Raw genomic sequence first — 19,508 nt, forward strand, 5'->3', positions numbered from 1 at the left:
AGTAGCCCGGGCTGTACACACTGTCCATAGCGCCTCCTCAGTGCTCCCACTAAAGCACCATAATCATGCCTGTCCTCGGGGCTAATCAATATCAAACAGGCCAGAGCTTCATCCGTGAGGCATAAAGCCAACTGCAGTGCCCTTTCTTCATCCGACCATCCCCTAAAATGAGCTAACAGTTCAAACTGAGCATGAAAACTTCCCAATCCGCCTTACCGGAATACTTCGGGGTCTTAACAGATACGGACGCAGCCGGGAACTGGGCGCCGCCATGTTTGTTTACATCCTGAGCCCCAGATTCCTCGTCACTCCGCGTCGACGTCGCCACTTCGGTCCGCCCACCAGAATCCGCGAGAAATACAGTCGACGAAGCACTCATGCCCGCTTCAGCCGCCATCGCTCTAACGTCCTCCCTCAAGCGGCCTCTGCGCTCCGACGCCCTGGCGATCTCCTCAGACAGAACCCCCGACGTCCATTCACACGCACCTCCTTGGCCATAATCGTCCCCTACCCCCACCTTCACTTTCGGATTCCCTCGATGCATTTTCAATCCCCGTTCTCACCTACGGTAGCTAGCCACATAAGTCAGCTAGCTAGCTGGCTAACTTGTATCAACGTTTTTACTTCTGACACCAATGTAATGACCTGACTAGATCATAAATGAACAATTGTCCAGACAGAGGCTTGAGTTTGCGAATTGACGGTTTATTAAACCAACTTTACACAGGCTACTGTTTGGGCCGTAGCACATGCCAAAAAGATGACAGATAACCCACAAGCCAATCGTGACCTTCTCTTGGGAAGCCCAGACGTAAGAGAGAGAGAATAAAGGCTGAACCTGGTCTTAACTTCCAATGCTCCATCCCCCTGCCCAACCCCCCTCCACGCCACTCCGCCAACCACCAGGATGCCCGGCATCAGAACATTCCAGGCATTCCCGTGATTGGCAGATAGCAGGTTGATTGACATGTCGGACCCCGCGAACACCGGGTACTGGTCAGTACAACACAACCACCTCCTAGCCTAACACATAACACACAGCTGTCTGTGCGGGTCGCTACAATAGTTTACTAATGTGCCCTGCCATATTACATCCAAGGCCATCCCAGGGTATGCTGCACAATCAATAGAAGCCATTTGTGACACTGGGTCATTGCAAAGTAATTTATCGAGTTGTAGAGCACCATTAAGCACCTCTTAAATCATGGTAGATGTCTGTAAAACATTGTATAGGCAAATACTTATGTTCTGTTGTCCTATGATCAGATTAAGTAAGAATACCACAAACTATAGTCTACTATAATTATATGCATCTTCAGAAAATAGACAAAACTCAAAAGGTTGTACATTTATTAAATGCCTGTTAACATTGTGAAAAATGTAGAACATAACAAAACCATGAAAGTAGAGCATTTGATCACATTGACGGGATGCATGCACAATAGGACAATGGTCCAAAAAAGACACCTATCAGGTTTACGAGGGCAGCAACTGAAAATGTTTCATAGGATAAAGTGTGGGTCTTTATTGTAATGTTTCATAGGACAGGATAAAATGTGGGTCTTTATTTGTAATGTTTCATATTACAGGATAAAGTGTGGGTCTTTATTCTATAATATGTTCTCCGTTATTGTGGGTGTTGCTAATCAGGCAAAGGTTGTTAAGGTGGTGTCTCACAGAGAGGAGTGTCAGTTTTGATTGAAGAGGAGGAGTGTGACGTAGACCTTACACACTTTTGCAATTACCCAGGAGGAAGATGTGGCTGAGAAACATCAGGCTTAGGGACATCAGTCTGCAAAAGTCCTTTGAGGACCTGAAGAAGGGCGGTTACGCTGTGTGCAAGGAGCTCTTTGAAGAGTGTTTTATTCTGATTATTGACCACCTTTGTCAATAAAAATACATTTCTGTCTAGATACTTTTCTGGAAGACACTGTCCTCCGAGGCAGTACCTACCAGATTAAATTGCATGAATCCACCCCTCAATCTGCAGCAGATGCACGGCGTAGTAGAAAAATAAGTAAGCAAGCAATTAAAGATGCATCATTATTGTTTTATATTAACAGGTTTAAAGTCTTGAATTGTCTATTTTTTAAGGAGAAGACAGGAAAGCAGATGTAGGAGTTTTGTTTTAGGTGGGAAAGACAGAGAGAACAAGAGAGTGAAGGAGAGCGTAGACCCAGCTCCAGCAGAGGAAGCAGGAGATGCTGAATTTAGTTTAGATGGTCTGCAGGAGGTGGGTCTGTCAGGTGACAGAGGTGGCAGGAGGCTTCCTCACAAGCATACAGCAGGAGGCTTGGGTGACAGAAGGAGTCATCCTCAAGAGCATACAGGAAGCTCAGGTGTCATGCAGGAGGAGACATTCATCCTGTGGAATAATAATAATACACCCACAGTGATTCATTGCACACACATTGAAACAAAAATATCACAAAGTTAATCTCATACAGATGTTACTTTAATAAGAGATTACAGCTCCTGGAAAAAAAGCTGTCAAAATAAAATAAAAACAGGAAAATGCAAAGTAGGCATGCCGCAAGACTAAAACCCACCAAAACCAAGTACGTCGTCGTCTTATAGCAATGGAGGACATCATTGACCAAAACCGGAGCAGTCTCTGGGCAAATACTGGCATTGTGTAAGGACTAAGAGTCCTCTTACTTTGATCTAGTGCCTTTGATTGCATCCAGGAAGACCATGTTGATCATGCCTACCCTCTCATAGATAAAATGGTAAAGAAATGCACCATGTATTGAATGCGAGCACAGTTTAGAAAAATAAATGGACGAAGTTAACGAACCAAAAACCAAAGCACAGCGAAAACTGAAGTGTTTCACCGGATAGTACTTTTATTTTGGTTCCTGGACCCCCCCAGGAGAAATTACAACATGTATTAAGAGAAGAGTCACGGGTTAGCTATTAATAACCTCATTCAATTATATTTTACCAATATTCTCCAGTATTGAGTCGCAAAATGACAACTGTTAATTAACTAGTCATCATCTAGTGTCTTGCATGTGCGGAGCAGAGCTAATTTAATCTTATTGATTGAGCTGACGTTAACTTCTAGCTAATTTAACGTTATGTTACTGTTCCTCATCATGTTTTAACGTAAAATAGCTAGCCAAACAGTTAACGCCCACTACAAAACATTTTAAAATCTAATTTATATAAAATGTATAACATTAAAATATATATTTGTAACTTACCACTATCTTGGTGGCGTTATAACAGTCTGAACAACAAATAGTTACTTAAAGTTACACTCAAGCGTTGAAGTCCCTCTTCTCCAAATCTCCAGTCCCAATATCTGCATTTCATTTTTAACTTAATTTGAATATGATGACGATGTATTTTATTGACGTCACTAAGCCATCTGACTGACATCTGATAGACCAATAAACGCGACTTTGAAAAACCCATCTCGACAAGTCTTGATCCCAACTTTTCGTCTCACTTGCCTCCAATTGGAAACAACAGAATGTGGTCTATCTTCGTAGAACATCTTTGGTTTAATCCACTGAATAAGGATTTCCTATTTGTTTAACAGGTGGCGTGGAACGTTTTAGGGTGGGTTTGCGGCAAACTAAAAGCTGTGTTGGGTATTGCTGCCTTTCGCAGGTCGGAGTGCGGATTGCACAGTTTCGTCCCCTACAAAAAAAGGGGGAATGGTAAAAACTTAAATTGCATCACCATCTAACCCGGTATCTATACACTATCCCCCAAAATCACCATCCCATTGCTTTGGCCCTAAACGATCGTACACCAGGCCATCAGCCTGGGAGGATGGAATCCCTTCTCTCAAAACTTAATGGAGATCTTCTGCACTAAAATCTCTCACACCCAAAAATGCCTCTGCTGCTGCAACTACCACATCTATCTTCTGTGATTTCCACTCCATAAGTGAAGTGCAGTTGATCACCATGGCTATAAACGCAATAAATCCAACCTTACTAGAACTCATCCTCCCTGGCTCTCTCTCTTCAGGCTTACTCACTGGGGCCCTCCCAGTCGACTTACTTACCCTTGGGCTATACTCTACTCTCTTCACTGCCTCAGTATAGGAAACTTTCTGCCCCACTTGAACTCTGGCAATCTCAATCTGTCTCCCTCTAACAGGTCACTTTGGATCCCCAGCTGCATGGGCTCCCCCACAGTTGACACGCAGTGCTTTCTCTATACCAGCTGTACACTCCCTCTGACTATGCCCTCCTGCACATGGGATTCTCCCTTCTACACACTAAAGCAATGTGTTCAAATCTTTGGCACCTAAAGCACCGAAGCGGGTTTGGAACATATACCCTCACAGGATAGCAAATATAACCTAACCTAATCAGGTAGAAACTCTTTGTCAAAGCTCAAGACAGACAGGGTATTCTCAGTCTCGCCATTGCCACTGGGTCTACATTTCACCAAACGGCAGGTGACACAAACACTAGGAATATTCCTTTTCATTTGATCCACCTCTACACTCAAAGCTACTTCCTCACTGATCACCCCTTTTAGTGGCACCTTCCTCCGGAGAGCAAAGCAAACCACAGGTTGAGCCACGTGACTCGAAGAACCCACTTCCTCTGGAAGAGGCATACACAAAAAAATCAAAACAATTCCACTTCTCAAAACTTGCATAGATTTAGCCCATCCCAGTTTGTCCTTTACCCAGCCTGACACAATGTATGGGTCAGTCAAAATGCAGGAATCCACGTTTTCCAAAATGTTCACTCTTACCGGTCCAAAATCATCTCTGGTAGAATTCTCAGGGCAAACACTGGAAGTCTCCTCTACACCCGTTGCCGCAGGTAGGCCCTCTTCATCGTGGACTGGCTCAACCTCCGAGCGCTCACCTCACCTCTGACGTCTGACTCCATTTCGAGATCATCAAGGTTCTCAAGAGAGTATGAAGACCTATAAGTAATATTACTGGTTTGTAATGAAGAGACGCTAGTTACAGTGCATTCAGAAAGTATTCAGACCCCTCGACTTTTTCCACATTTTCTTATGTTACAGCCTTATTCTAAAATGGATGAAATCTATTTTTTTCTCATCAATCTACCCACAATACCCCATAATGACAAAGGGAAAACAGGTTTATAAGAATGTTTTACAAATATATTAAAAATAAAAACAGAAATACCTTATTTACATATGTATTCAGACCCTTTGCTATGAGACTTGAAAGTGAGCTCAGGTGCATCCTGTTACCATTGATCATCCTTCTAAAACTTGATTAGAGTCCACCTGTGGTAAATTCAGTTGATAGGACATGATTTGGAAAGGCACACACCTGTCTATATAAGGTCCCACAGTTGACAGTGCATGTCAGAGCAAAAAAACAAGCTACAAAAAACCAAGCCACAGAAATCTGCTTGACTAATTTCTGCTCCTGTAAAAGCCTGGGTTTTCTGCACGTGAACACAAGAAGCTTATTATCTCAAATTAATTAATTGAAAGTGGGGGTTCACAACTCCAATACAGATGTGTTGGTCATTACTGAGACGTTAAGAATGAGAGTTTTGAACTATGATGTTAACCTTCCTGGTTATAACTGTTTTCGGCAACTCAGATCTTCCAAAGGTGGCAATCTTTACCAGGTAACACCTTCAGTGCTCGGTTGTCTCTACCAAGTCTGTCCCCAAACTATTTTATTTGCTGGTTTTACACATTAAACTTTCAAATAACTCTTTGTTGAATGTTGATGGGTGTTATCGGCCACCATCAGCACCGGCAAACCCACTGGCTACAGGTTATCTACAAGTCTCTGCTAGGTAAAGCCCCGCCTTATCAGAGCTCACTGGTCACCATAGCAGCACCCACTTGTAGCAGGTATATCTCACTGGTCACCCCCAAAGCTCAATTCCTCCTTTGGTCGCCTTTCCTTCCAGTTCTCTGCTGCCAATGACTGGAACGAACTGCAAAAAATCACTCAAGCTGGAGACTCATATCTCCCTGACTATCTTTAAGCACCAGCTGTCAGAGCACGTAACACATATCACTGCACCTGTACATAGCCTATCTGTAAACAGCCCATCCATCGACCTCATCCCCATACTGTATTTATTTATTTATCTTGCTCCTTTGCACTCCAGTATCTATACTTGCACGTTCATCTTCAGCACATCTACCATTCCAGTGTTTAATTGCTATATTGTAATTACTTTGCCACCATGGCCTATTTATTTCCTTAATTTTTTTTTCACCTTTATTTAACCAGGTAGGCTAGTTGAGAACAAGTTCTCATTTGCAACTGCGACCTGGCCAAGATAAAGCATAGCAGTGTGAACAGACAACACAGAGTTACACATGGAGTAAACAATTAACAAGTCAATAACACAGTAGGAAAAAAAAGAGAGTCTATATACATTGTGTGCAAAAGGCATGAGGAGGTAGGTGAATAATTACAATTTTGCAGATTAACACAAGAGTGATAAATGATCAGATGGTCATGTACAGGTAGAGATACTGGTGTGCAAAAGAGCAGAAAAGTAAATAAATATAAACAGTATGGGGATGAGGTAGCTAAATTGGGTGGGCTATTTACCGATAGACTATGTACAGCTGCAGCGATCGGTTAGCTGCTCAGATAGCAGATGTTTGAAGTTGGTGAGGGAGATAAAAGTCTCCAACTTCAGCGAATTTTGCAATTCGTTCCAGTCACAGGCAGCAGAGAACTTGAACGAAAAGCGGCCAAATGAGGTGTTGGCTTTAGGGATGATCAGTGAGATACACCTGCTGGAGCACATGCTACGGTGGGTGTTGCCATCGTGACCAGTGAACTGAGATAAGGCAGAGCTTTACCTAGCATGGACTTGTAGATACAGGTCGCAGTGGTGGGTGGTATAAGGTGCTTTAGTAACAAAATGGATGATGCTGTGATAAACTGCATCCTGTTTGCTGAGTAGAGTATTGGAAGCTATTTTGTAGATGACATCGCCGAAGTCGAGGATCGGTAGGATAGTCAGTTTTACTAGGGTAAGTTTGGCGGCGTGAGTGAAGGAGGCTTTGTTGCGGAATAGAAAGCCGACTCTAGATTTGATTTTAGATTGAAGATGTTTGATATGAGTCTGTAATGAGAGTTTACAGTCTAGCCAGACACTTAGGTACTTATAGATGTCCACATATTCTAGGTCGGAACCATCCAGGGTGGTGATGCTAGTCGGGGGTGCGGGTGCAGGCAGCGAACGGTTGAAAAGCATGCATTTGGTTTTACTAGCGTTTAAGAGCAGTTGGAGGCCACGGAAGGAGTGTTGTATGGCGTTGAAGCTCGTTTGGAGGTTAGATAGCACAGTGTCCAAGGAAGGGACCGGAAGTATACAGAATGGTGTCGTCTGCGTAGAGGTGGATCAGGGAATCGCCTGCAGCAAGAGCAACATCATTGATATAGCCAGAGAAAAGAGTCGGCCCAAGAATTGAACCCTGTGGCACCCCAATAGACTGCCAGAGGGCCGGACAACATTCCCTCCGATTTGACACACTGAAATCTGTCTGCAAAGTCGTTGGTGAACCAGGCAAGGCAGTCATTAGAAATACCGAGGCTACTGATAAGAATATGGTGATTGACAGAGTCGAAAGCCTTGGCCAGGTCGATGAAGACGGCTGCACAGTACTGTCTTTCATCGATGGCGGTTATGATATCGTTTAGTGCCTTGAGCGTGGCTGAGGTACTAGCTTTTGGTTTTCTAAAAGGGAGTGGGACATAACTATTATTTTTTATTGCCCAGCTTCTTTCAACAGACAGAGGTGGGACTTGAACCCACAATCCCCAGCTCCATAAGCTGATGCCTTATCCATTAGGCCACTGGATCCCTTATTCCCAACAGAAAATTACATCTTGGTGGGGCAAACATACTTGAAAAGTTTTGACGCATGCCAGCAAAGCCATTACACAAGACAATACACCATTAAATAATACATTCATTGCACTATAACGGTGACAAACGGTACCCACAAACAGATTGGCCCTATATAAAGCTTTCCCAACAGCAGAGCTTTCTTTTCAGCACCAAAACATCCTTACCACTGCTACACCTGGCTATCAGCGGAGCCTTGTCTGGCAGCGAAACAGTTCATTCAGCCTTGTTTACTGCCTTTAAAAAAAACATACTGTAGCTGATATGGCTGACTTGCTTAAACAAATGTGGCTCCTACTGACAATTGAGATGTACAATCTATGCTGTGGACAATAAAAGGCCACTTTAAAATGTGCAGTTTTTTCACAAAACACAAAGCCACAGATGTCTCAAGTTTTGAAATGAAAAATGAGTTGAAAATACATTATATACAGTATAAAGCAGGGGTGCAACTTTGGTTTTCGAAATGGGGGGACATAACTATTATTATTTTTAATTTTTTCACCAGTTGGATAAACACTCCAAACAGCCTATCCGAATGAGAATGAGGGCGTTGGGGACAGGACATGTACTCCCCTGATTTAAAGAATCAGTGTCTTTTTGGGGGTTTTGCATTTTATTATATTTTATATACAAGTCTACATCTTATTTAATTTTGTTTTCCAGACAGAGTGGACCTATTTCAACGTCTTCCTTCCCAAAGAGGGCAAAGACTCCAGCCTGCCCATGTTCTTCTGTTCCAAGTGGAGTGTGGAAAAAGTAGTGGACTACGCTGCCTCACTGGCCAGCCTCAAGAACAACAACAATATACTAACAGCTAATCTAAAAGAAAACAGCCACTAGCAGCAGGCTCCATGTAGACATACCTATTCTACTGTTATCATCATACAAATACGAATCAACATTCAAATCAACATTTATTATAACATGTAGTTTCACAATCATCTTTGTCACAATACATTTCACAAAAAACAAGTCCTGACTCACTAGATCTATTGGAGTCATTTGAATACCATGAAGATGTTTTTATTTATGATTAATAAAGCTGTAGATTGTTTGGTGAAGTCATGACCTGGAAGAGGGGTTCCAATTATCACTTTTCTAGCACTCCTTCAATTGAGTAAAGCTTCATTTATTTGGAATTCACTATTTGACTCAGGGAATTGTGAATTTTGTACAGATATTGATGAAAGCTAAACATTTCATGCAAGTGGATCTTAGCAAGAACCAAGTCATGTCTGGCCATCTTTTTAATGCACAGATTCTTTCAACAGACCCAGGTGGGACTTGAACCCACAATCCCCAGCTCCGGAGGCTGATGCCTTATCCATTAGGCCACTGGATCCCTTATTCCCAACAAAAAATTACATCTCGGTGGGGCAAACATACTTAAAAAGTTTTGACGCATGCCAGCAAAGCCATTACACAAGACAATACAACATTAAATAATACGTTCATTGCACTATAACGGTGACAAACGGTACCCACAAACAGTTAGGCCCTATATAAAGCTTTCCCAACAGCAGAGCTTTCTTTTCAGCACCAAAACATCCTTACCACTGCTACACCTGGCTGTCAGCGGAGCCTTGTCTGGCAGCGAAACAGTTCATTCAGCCTTGTTTACTGCCTTTAAAAAAACATACTGTAGCTGATATGGCTGACTTGCTTAAACAAATGTGGCTCCTACTGACAATTGAGATGTACAATCTATGCTGTGGACAATAAAAGGCCACTTTAAAATGTGCAGTTTTTTCACAAAACACAAAGCCACAGATGTCTCAAGTTTTGAAATGAAAAATGAGTTGAAAATACATTATATACAGTATAAAGCAGGGGTGCAACTTTGGTTTTCGAAATGGGGGGGACATAACTATTATTATTTTTAATTTTTTCACCAGTTGGATAAACACTCCAAACAGCCTATCCGAATGAGAATGAGGGCGTTGGGGACAGGACATGTACTCCCCTGATTTAAAGAATCAGTGTCTTTTTGGGGGTTTTGCATTTTATTATATTTTATATACAAGTCTACATCTTATTTAATTTTGTTTTCCAGACAGAGTGGACCTATTTCAACGTCTTCCTTCCCAAAGAGGGCAAAGACTCCAGCCTGCCCATGTTCTTCTGTTCCAAGTGGAGTGTGGAAAAAGTAGTGGACTACGCTGCCTCACTGGCCAGCCTCAAGAACAACAACAATATACTAACAGCTAATCTAAAAGAAAACAGCCAATAGCAGCAGGCTCCATGTAGACATACCTATTCTACTGTTATCATCATACAAATACGAATCAACATTCAAATCAACATTTATTATAACATGTAGTTTCACAATCATCTTTGTCACAATACATTTCACAAAAAACAAGTCCTGACTCACTAGATCTATTGGAGTCATTTGAATACCATGAAGATGTTTTTATTTATGATTAATAAAGCTGTAGATTGTTTGGTGAAGTCATGACCTGGAAGAGGGTTCCAATTATCACTTTTCTAGCACTCCTTCAATTGAGTAAAGCTTCATTTATTTGGAATTCACTATTTGACTCAGGGAATTGTGAATTTTGTACAGATATTGATGAAAGCTAAACATTTCATGCAAGTGGATCTTAGCAAGAACCAAGTCATGTCTGGCCATCTTTTTAATGCACAGATTCTTTCAACAGACCCAGGTGGGACTTGAACCCACAATCCCCAGCTCCGGAGGCTGATGCCTTATCCATTAGGCCACTGGATCCCTTATTCCCAACAAAAAATTACATCTCGGTGGGGCAAACATACTTAAAAAGTTTTGACGCATGCCAGCAAAGCCATTACACAAGACAATACAACATTAAATAATACGTTCATTGCACTATAACGGTGACAAACGGTACCCACAAACAGTTAGGCCCTATATAAAGCTTTCCCAACAGCAGAGCTTTCTTTTCAGCACCAAAACATCCTTACCACTGCTACACCTGGCTATCAGCGGAGCCTTGTCTGGCAGCGAAACAGTTCATTCAGCCTTGTTTACTGCCTTTAAAAAAACATACTGTAGCTGATATGGCTGACTTGCTTAAACAAATGTGGCTCCTACTGACAATTGAGATGTACAATCTATGCTGTGGACAATAAAAGGCCACTTTAAAATGTGCAGTTTTTTCACAAAACACAAAGCCACAGATGTCTCAAGTTTTGAAATGAAAAATGAGTTGAAAATACATTATATACAGTATAAAGCAGGGGTGCAACTTTGGTTTTCGAAATGGGGGGGACATAACTATTATTATTTTTAATTTTTTCACCAGTTGGATAAACACTCCAAACAGCCTATCCGAATGAGAATGAGGGCGTTGGGGACAGGACATGTACTCCCCTGATTTAAAGAATCAGTGTCTTTTTGGGGGTTTTGCATTTTATTATATTTTATATACAAGTCTACATCTTATTTAATTTTGTTTTCCAGACAGAGTGGACCTATTTCAACGTCTTCCTTCCCAAAGAGGGCAAAGACTCCAGCCTGCCCATGTTCTTCTGTTCCGAGTGTGGAAAAAGTAGTGGACTACGCTGCCTCACTGGCCAGCCTCAAGAACAACAACAATATACTAACAGCTAATCTAAAAGAAAACAGCCACTAGCAGCAGGCTCCAAGTAGACAAACCTATTCTAATGTTATCATCATACAAATACGAATCAACATTCAAATGAACATTTATTATAACATGTAGTTTCACAATCATCTTTGTCACAATACATTTCACAAAAAACAAGTCCTGACTCACTAGATCTATTGGAGTCATTTGAATACCATGAAGATGTTTTTATTTATGATTAATAAAGCTGTAGATTGTTTGGTGAAGTCATGACCTGGAAGAGGGGTTCCAATTATCACTTTTCTAGCACTCCTTCAGTTGAGTAAAGCTTCATTTATTTGGAATTCACTATTTGACTCAGGGAATTGTGAATTTTGTACAGATATTGATGAAAGCTAAACATTTCATGCAAGTGGATCTTAGCAAGAACCAAGTCATGTCTGGCCATCTTTTTAATGCACAGATTCTTTCAACAGACCCAGGTGGGACTTGAACACACAATCCCCAGCTCCGGAGGCTGATGCCTTATCCATTAGGCCACTGGATCCCTAATTCCCAACAAAAAATTACATCTCGGTGGGGCAAACATACTTGAAAAGTTTTGACGCATGCCAGCAAAGCCATTACACAAGACAATACAACATTAAATAATACGTTCATTGCACTATAACGGTGACAAACGGTACCCACAAACAGTTAGGCCCTATATAAAGCTTTCCCAACAGCAGAGCTTTCTTTTCAGCACCAAAACATCCTTACCACTGCTACACCTGGCTATCAGCGGAGCCTTGTCTGGCAGCGAAACAGTTCATTCAGCCTTGTTTACTGCCTTTAAAAAAACATACTGTAGCTGATATGGCTGACTTGCTTAAACAAATGTGGCTCCTACTGACAATTGAGATGTACAATCTATGCTGTGGACAATAAAAGGCCACTTTAAAATGTGCAGTTTTTTCACAAAACACAAAGCCACAGATGTCTCAAGTTTTGAAATGAAAAATGAGTTGAAAATACATTATATACAGTATAAAGCAGGGGTGCAACTTTGGTTTTCGAAATGGGGGGACATAACTATTATTATTTTTAATTTTTTCACCAGTTGGATAAACACTCCAAACAGCCTATCCGAATGAGAATGAGGGCGTTGGGGACAGGACATGTACTCCCCTGATTTAAAGAATCAGTGTCTTTTTGGGGGTTTTGCATTTTATTATATTTTATATACAAGTCTACATCTTTTTTAATTTTGTTTTCCAGACAGAGTGGACCTATTTCAACGTCTTCCTTCCCAAAGAGGGCAAAGACTCCAGCCTGCCCATGTTCTTCTGTTCCAAGTGGAGTGTGGAAAAAGTAGTGGACTACGCTGCCTCACTGGCCAGCCTCAAGAACAACAACAATATACTAACAGCTAATCTAAAAGAAAACAGCCACTAGCAGCAGGCTCCATGTAGACATACCTATTCTACTGTTATCATCATACAAATATGAATCAACATTCAAATCAACATTTATTATAACATGTAGTTTCACAATCATCTTTGTCACAATACATTTCACAAAAAAACAAGTCCTGACTCACTAGATCTATTGGAGTCATTTGAATACCATGAAGATGTTTTTATTTATGATTAATAAAGCTGTAGATTGTTTGGTGAAGTCATGACCTGGAAGAGGGGTTCCAATTATCACTTTTCTAGCACTCCTTCAATTGAGTAAAGCTTCATTTATTTGGAATTCACTATTTGACTCAGGGAATTGTGAATTTTGTACAGATATTGATGAAAGCTAAACATTTCATGCAAGTGGATCTTAGCAAGAACCAAGTCATGTCTGGCCATCTTTTTAATGCACAGATTCTTTCAACAGACCCAGGTGGGACTTGAACCCACAATCCCCAGCTCCGGAGGCTGATGCCTTATCCATTAGGCCACTGGATCCCTTATTCCCAACAAAAAATTACATCTCGGTGGGGCAAACATACTTAAAAAGTTTTGACGCATGCCAGCAAAGCCATTACACAAGACAATACAACATTAAATAATACGTTCATTGCACTATAACGGTGACAAACGGTACCCACAAACAGTTAGGCCCTATATAAAGCTTTCCCAACAGCAGAGCTTTCTTTTCAGCACCAAAACATCCTTACCACTGCTACACCTGGCTATCAGCGGAGCCTTGTCTGGCAGCGAAACAGTTCATTCAGCCTTGTTTACTGCCTTTAAAAAAAACATACTGTAGCTGATATGGCTGACTTGCTTAAACAAATGTGGCTCCTACTGACAATTGAGATGTACAATCTATGCTGTGGACAATAAAAGGCCACTTTAAAATGTGCAGTTTTTTCACAAAACACAAAGCCACAGATGTCTCAAGTTTTGAAATGAAAAATGAGTTGAAAATACATTATATACAGTATAAAGCAGGGGTGCAACTTTGGTTTTCGAAATGGGGGGGACATAACTATTATTATTTTTAATTTTTTCACCAGTTGGATAAACACTCCAAACAGCCTATCCGAATGAGAATGAGGGCGTTGGGGACAGGACATGTACTCCCCTGATTTAAAGAATCAGTGTCTTTTTGGGGGTTTTGCATTTTATTATATTTTATATACAAGTCTACATCTTATTTAATTTTGTTTTCCAGACAGAGTGGACCTATTTCAACGTCTTCCTTCCCAAAGAGGGCAAAGACTCCAGCCTGCCCATGTTCTTCTGTTCCAAGTGGAGTGTGGAAAAAGTAGTGGACTACGCTGCCTCACTGGCCAGCCTCAAGAACAACAACAATATACTAACAGCTAATCTAAAAGAAAACAGCCACTAGCAGCAGGCTCCATGTAGACATACCTATTCTACTGTTATCATCATACAAATATGAATCAACATTCAAATCAACATTTATTATAACATGTAGTTTCACAATCATCTTTGTCACAATACATTTCACAAAAAAACAAGTCCTGACTCACTAGATCTATTGGAGTCATTTGAATACCATGAAGATGTTTTTATTTATGATTAATAAAGCTGTAGATTGTTTGGTGAAGTCATGACCTGGAAGAGGGGTTCCAATTATCACTTTTCTAGCACTCCTTCAATTGAGTAAAGCTTCATTTATTTGGAATTCACTATTTGAATAGGGGAATTGTAAATTTAGTACAGATATTGATGAAAGCTAAACATTTCATGCAAGTGGATCTTAGCAAGAACCAAGTCATGTCTGGCCATCTTTTTAATGCACAGATTCTTTCAACAGACCCAGGTGGGACTTGAACCCACAATCCCCAGCTCCGGAGGCTGATGCCTTATCCATTAGGCCACTGGATCCCTTATTCCCAACAAAAAATTACATCTCGGTGGGGCAAACATACTTAAAAAGTTTTGACGCATGCCAGCAAAGCCATTACACAAGACAATACAACATTAAATAATACGTTCATTGCACTATAACGGTGACAAACGGTACCCACAAACAGTTAGGCCCTATATAAAGCTTTCCCAACAGCAGAGCTTTCTTTTCAGCACCAAAACATCCTTACCACTGCTACACCTGGCTATCAGCGGAGCCTTGTCTGGCAGCGAAACAGTTCATTCAGCCTTGTTTACTGCCTTTAAAAAAAACATACTGTAGCTGATATGGCTGACTTGCTTAAACAAATGTGGCTCCTACTGACAATTGAGATGTACAATCTATGCTGTGGACAATAAAAGGCCACTTTAAAATGTGCAGTTTTTTCACAAAACACAAAGCCACAGATGTCTCAAGTTTTGAAATGAAAAATGAGTTGAAAATACATTATATACAGTATAAAGCAGGGGTGCAACTTTGGTTTTCGAAATGGGGGGACATAACTATTATTATTTTTAATTTTTTCACCAGTTGGATAAACACTCCAAACAGCCTATCCGAATGAGAATGAGGGCGTTGGGGACAGGACATGTACTCCCCTGATTTAAAGAATCAGTGTCTTTTTGGGGGTTTTGCATTTTATTATATTTTATATACAAGTCTACATCTTATTTAATTTTGTTTTCCAGACAGAGTGGACCTATTTCAACGTCTTCCTTCCCAAAGAGGGCAAAGACTCCAGCCTGCCCATGTTCTTCTGTTCCAAGTGGAGTGTGGAAAAAGTAGTGGACTACGCTGCCTCACTGGCCAGCCTCAAGAACAACAACAATATACTAACAGCTAATCTAAAAGAAAACAGCCACTAGCAGCAGGCTCCATGTAGACATACCTATTCTACTGTTATCATCATACAAATATGAATCAACATTCAAATCAACATTTATTATAACATGTAGTTTCACAATCATCTTTGTCACAATACATTTCACAAAAAAACAAGTCCTGACTCACTAGATCTATTGGAGTCATTTGAATACCATGAAGATGTTTTTATTTATGATTAATAAAGCTGTAGATTGTTTGGTGAAGTCATGACCTGGAAGAGGGGTTCCAATTATCACTTTTCTAGCACTCCTTCAATTGAGTAAAGCTTCATTTATTTGGAATTCACTATTTGACTCAGGGAATTGTGAATTTTGAAAAGATATTGATGAAAGCTAAACATTTCATGCAAGTGGATCTTAGCAAGAACCAAGTCATGTCTGGCCATCTTTTTAATGCACAGATTCTTTCAACAGACCCAGGTGGGACTTGAACCCACAATCCCCAGCTCCGGAGGCTGATGCCTTATCCATTAGGCCACTGGATCCCTTATTCCCAACAAAAAATTACATCTCGGTGGGGCAAACATACTTAAAAAGTTTTGACGCATGCCAGCAAAGCCATTACACAAGACAATACAACATTAAATAATACGTTCATTGCACTATAACGGTGACAAACGGTACCCACAAACAGTTAGGCCCTATATAAAGCTTTCCCAACAGCAGAGCTTTCTTTTCAGCACCAAAACATCCTTACCACTGCTACACCTGGCTATCAGCAGAGCCTTGTCTGGCAGCGAAACAGTTCATTCAGCCTTGTTTACTGCCTTTAAAAAAACATACTGTAGCTGATATGGCTGACTTGCTTAAACAAATGTGGCTCCTACTGACAATTGAGATGTACAATCTATGCTGTGGACAAAAAAGGCCACTTTAAAATGTGCAGTTTTTTCACAAAACACAAAGCCACAGATGTCTCAAGTTTTGAAATGAAAAACGAGTTGAAAATACATTATATACAGTATAAAGCAGGGGTGCAACTTTGGTTTTCGAAATGGGGGGGACATAACTATTATTATTTTTAATTTTTTCACCAGTTGGATAAACACTCCAAACAGCCTATCCGAATGAGAATGAGGGCGTTGGGGACAGGACATGTACTCCCTGATTTAAAGAATCAGTGTCTTTTTGGGGGTTTTGCATTTTATTATATTTTATATACAAGTCTACATCTTATTTAATTTTGTTTTCCAGACAGAGTGGACCTATTTCAACGTCTTCCTTCCCAAAGAGGGCAAAGACTCCAGCCTGCCCATGTTCTTCTGTTCCAAGTGGAGTGTGGAAAAAGTAGTGGACTACGCTGCCTCACTGGCCAGCCTCAAGAACAACAACAATATACTAACAGCTAATCTAAAAGAAAACAGCCACTAGCAGCAGGCTCCAAGTAGACAAACCTATTCTAATGTTATCATCATACAAATACGAATCAACATTCAAATGAACATTTATTATAACGTGTAGTTTCACAATCATCTTTGTCACAATACATTTCACAAAAAAACAAGTCCTGACTCACTAGATCTATTGGAGTCATTTGAATACCATGAAGATGTTTTTATTTATGATTAATAAAGCTGTAGATTGTTTGGTGAAGTCATGACCTGGAAGAGGGGTTCCAATTATCACTTTTCTAGCACTCCTTCAATTGAGTAAAGCTTCATTTATTTGGAATTCACTATTTGAATAGGGGAATTGTAAATTTAGTACAGATATTGATGAAAGCTAAACATTTCATGCAAGTGGATCTTAGCAAGAACCAAGTCATGTCTGGCCATCTTTTTAATGCACAGATTCTTTCAACAGACCCAGGTGGGACTTGAACCCACAATCCCCAGCTCCGGAGGCTGATGCCTTATCCATTAGGCCACTGGATCCCTTATTCCGAACAAAAAATTACATCTTGGTGGGGCAAACATACTTAAAAAGTTTTGACGCATGCCAGCAAAGCCATTACACAAGACAATACAACATTAAATAATACGTTCATTGCACTATAACGGTGACAAACGGTACCCACAAACAGTTAGGCCCTATATAAAGCTTTCCCAACAGCAGAGCTTTCTTTTCAGCACCAAAACATCCTTACCACTGCTACACCTGGCTATCAGCGGAGCCTTGTCTGGCAGCGAAACAGTTCATTCAGCCTTGTTTACTGCCTTTAAAAAAACATACTGTAGCTGATATGGCTGACTTGCTTAAACAAATGTGGCTCCTACTGACAATTGAGATGTACAATCTATGCTGTGGACAAAAAAAGGCCACTTTAAAATGTGCAGTTTTTTTCACAAAACACAAAGCCACAGATGTCTCAAGTTTTGAAATGAAAAATGAGTTGAAAATACATTATATACAGTATAAAGCAGGGGTGCAACTTTGGTTTTCGAAATGGGGGGGACATAACTATTATTATTTTTAATTTTTTCACCAGTTGGATAAACACTCCAAACAGCCTATCCGAATGAGAATGAGGGCGTTGGGGACAGGACATGTACTCCCCTGATTTAAAGAATCAGTGTCTTTTTGGGGGTTTTGCATTTTATTATATTTTATATACAAGTCTACATCTTATTTAATTTTGTTTTCCAGACAGAGTGGACCTATTTCAACGTCTTCCTTCCCAAAGAGGGCAAAGACTCCAGCCTGCCCATGTTCCTCTGTTCCAAGTGGAGTGTGGAAAAAGTAGTGGACTACGCTGCCTCACTGGCCAGCCTCAAGAACAACAACAATATACTAACAGCTAATCTAAAAGAAAACAGCCACTAGCAGCAGGCTCCAAGTAGACAAACCTATTCTAATGTTATCATCATACAAATACGAATCAACATTCAAATGAACATTTATTATAACATGTAGTTTCACAATCATCTTTGTCACAATACATTTCACAAAAAACAAGTCCTGACTCACTAGATCTATTGGAGTCATTTGAATACCATGAAGATGTTTTTATTTATGATTAATAAAGCTGTAGATTGTTTGGTGAAGTCATGACCTGGAAGAGGAGTTCCAATTATCACTTTTCTAGCACTCCTTCAATTGAGTAAAGCTTCATTTATTTGGAATTCACTATTTGACTCAGGGAATTGTGAATTTTGTACAGATATTGATGAAAGCTAAACATTTCATGCAAGTGGATCTTAGCAAGAACCAAGTCATGTCTGGCCATCTTTTTAATGCACAGATTCTTTCAACAGACCCAGGTGGGACTTGAACCCACAATCCCCAGCTCCGGAGGCTGATGCCTTATCCATTAGGTCACTGGATCCCTTATTCCCAACAAAAAATTACATCTCGGTGGGGCAAACATACTTAAAAAGTTTTGACGCATGCCAGCAAAGCCATTACACAAGACAATACAACATTAAATAATACGTTCATTGCACTATAACGGTGACAAACGGTACCCACAAACAGTTAGGCCCTATATAAAGCTTTCCCAACAGCAGAGCTTTCTTTTCAGCACCAAAACATCCTTACCACTGCTACACCTGGCTATCAGCGGAGCCTTGTCTGGCAGCGAAACAGTTCATTCAGCCTTGTTTACTGCCTTTAAAAAAAACATACTGTAGCTGATATGGCTGACTTGCTTAAACAAATGTGGCTCCTACTGACAATTGAGATGTACAATCTATGCTGTGGACAAAAAAGGCCACTTTAAAATGTGCAGTTTTTTCACAAAACACAAAGCCACAGATGTCTCAAGTTTTGAAATGAAAAATGAGTTGAAAATACATTATATACAGTATAAAGCAGGGGTGCAACTTTGGTTTTCGAAATGGGGGACATAACTATTATTATTTTTAATTTTTTCACCAGTTGGATAAACACTCCAAACAGCCTATCCGAATGAGAATGAG

General features: G+C 40.5%; 6 non-coding genes across 6 annotated transcripts; all 6 read right to left on the reverse strand.

The window, feature by feature from the left end:
• Positions 1–9,116: 9,116 nt before the first annotated feature.
• trnar-ccg (transfer RNA arginine (anticodon CCG)) lies at positions 9,117–9,189 on the reverse strand. Its single transcript has one exon. It is a non-coding gene; the product is annotated as a tRNA-Arg (tRNA).
• Positions 9,190–10,505: 1,316 nt separating this feature from the next.
• Positions 10,506–10,578, reverse strand: trnar-ccg (transfer RNA arginine (anticodon CCG)). The gene has a single exon. It is a non-coding gene; the product is annotated as a tRNA-Arg (tRNA).
• A 2,702-nt stretch (positions 10,579–13,280) lies between these two features.
• Positions 13,281–13,353, reverse strand: trnar-ccg (transfer RNA arginine (anticodon CCG)). The gene has a single exon. It is a non-coding gene; the product is annotated as a tRNA-Arg (tRNA).
• Positions 13,354–14,672: 1,319 nt separating this feature from the next.
• Positions 14,673–14,745, reverse strand: trnar-ccg (transfer RNA arginine (anticodon CCG)). Its single transcript has one exon. It is a non-coding gene; the product is annotated as a tRNA-Arg (tRNA).
• Positions 14,746–16,063: 1,318 nt separating this feature from the next.
• On the reverse strand, positions 16,064–16,136 carry trnar-ccg (transfer RNA arginine (anticodon CCG)). The gene has a single exon. It is a non-coding gene; the product is annotated as a tRNA-Arg (tRNA).
• Positions 16,137–17,452: 1,316 nt separating this feature from the next.
• On the reverse strand, positions 17,453–17,525 carry trnar-ccg (transfer RNA arginine (anticodon CCG)). Its single transcript has one exon. It is a non-coding gene; the product is annotated as a tRNA-Arg (tRNA).
• Between the last annotated feature and the right edge of the window lie 1,983 nt (positions 17,526–19,508).

The sequence above is a fragment of the Oncorhynchus masou genome, chromosome 30 (genome assembly GCF_036934945.1).
Source record: "Oncorhynchus masou masou isolate Uvic2021 chromosome 30, UVic_Omas_1.1, whole genome shotgun sequence".
NCBI lineage: Eukaryota > Metazoa > Chordata > Actinopteri > Salmoniformes > Salmonidae > Oncorhynchus > Oncorhynchus masou.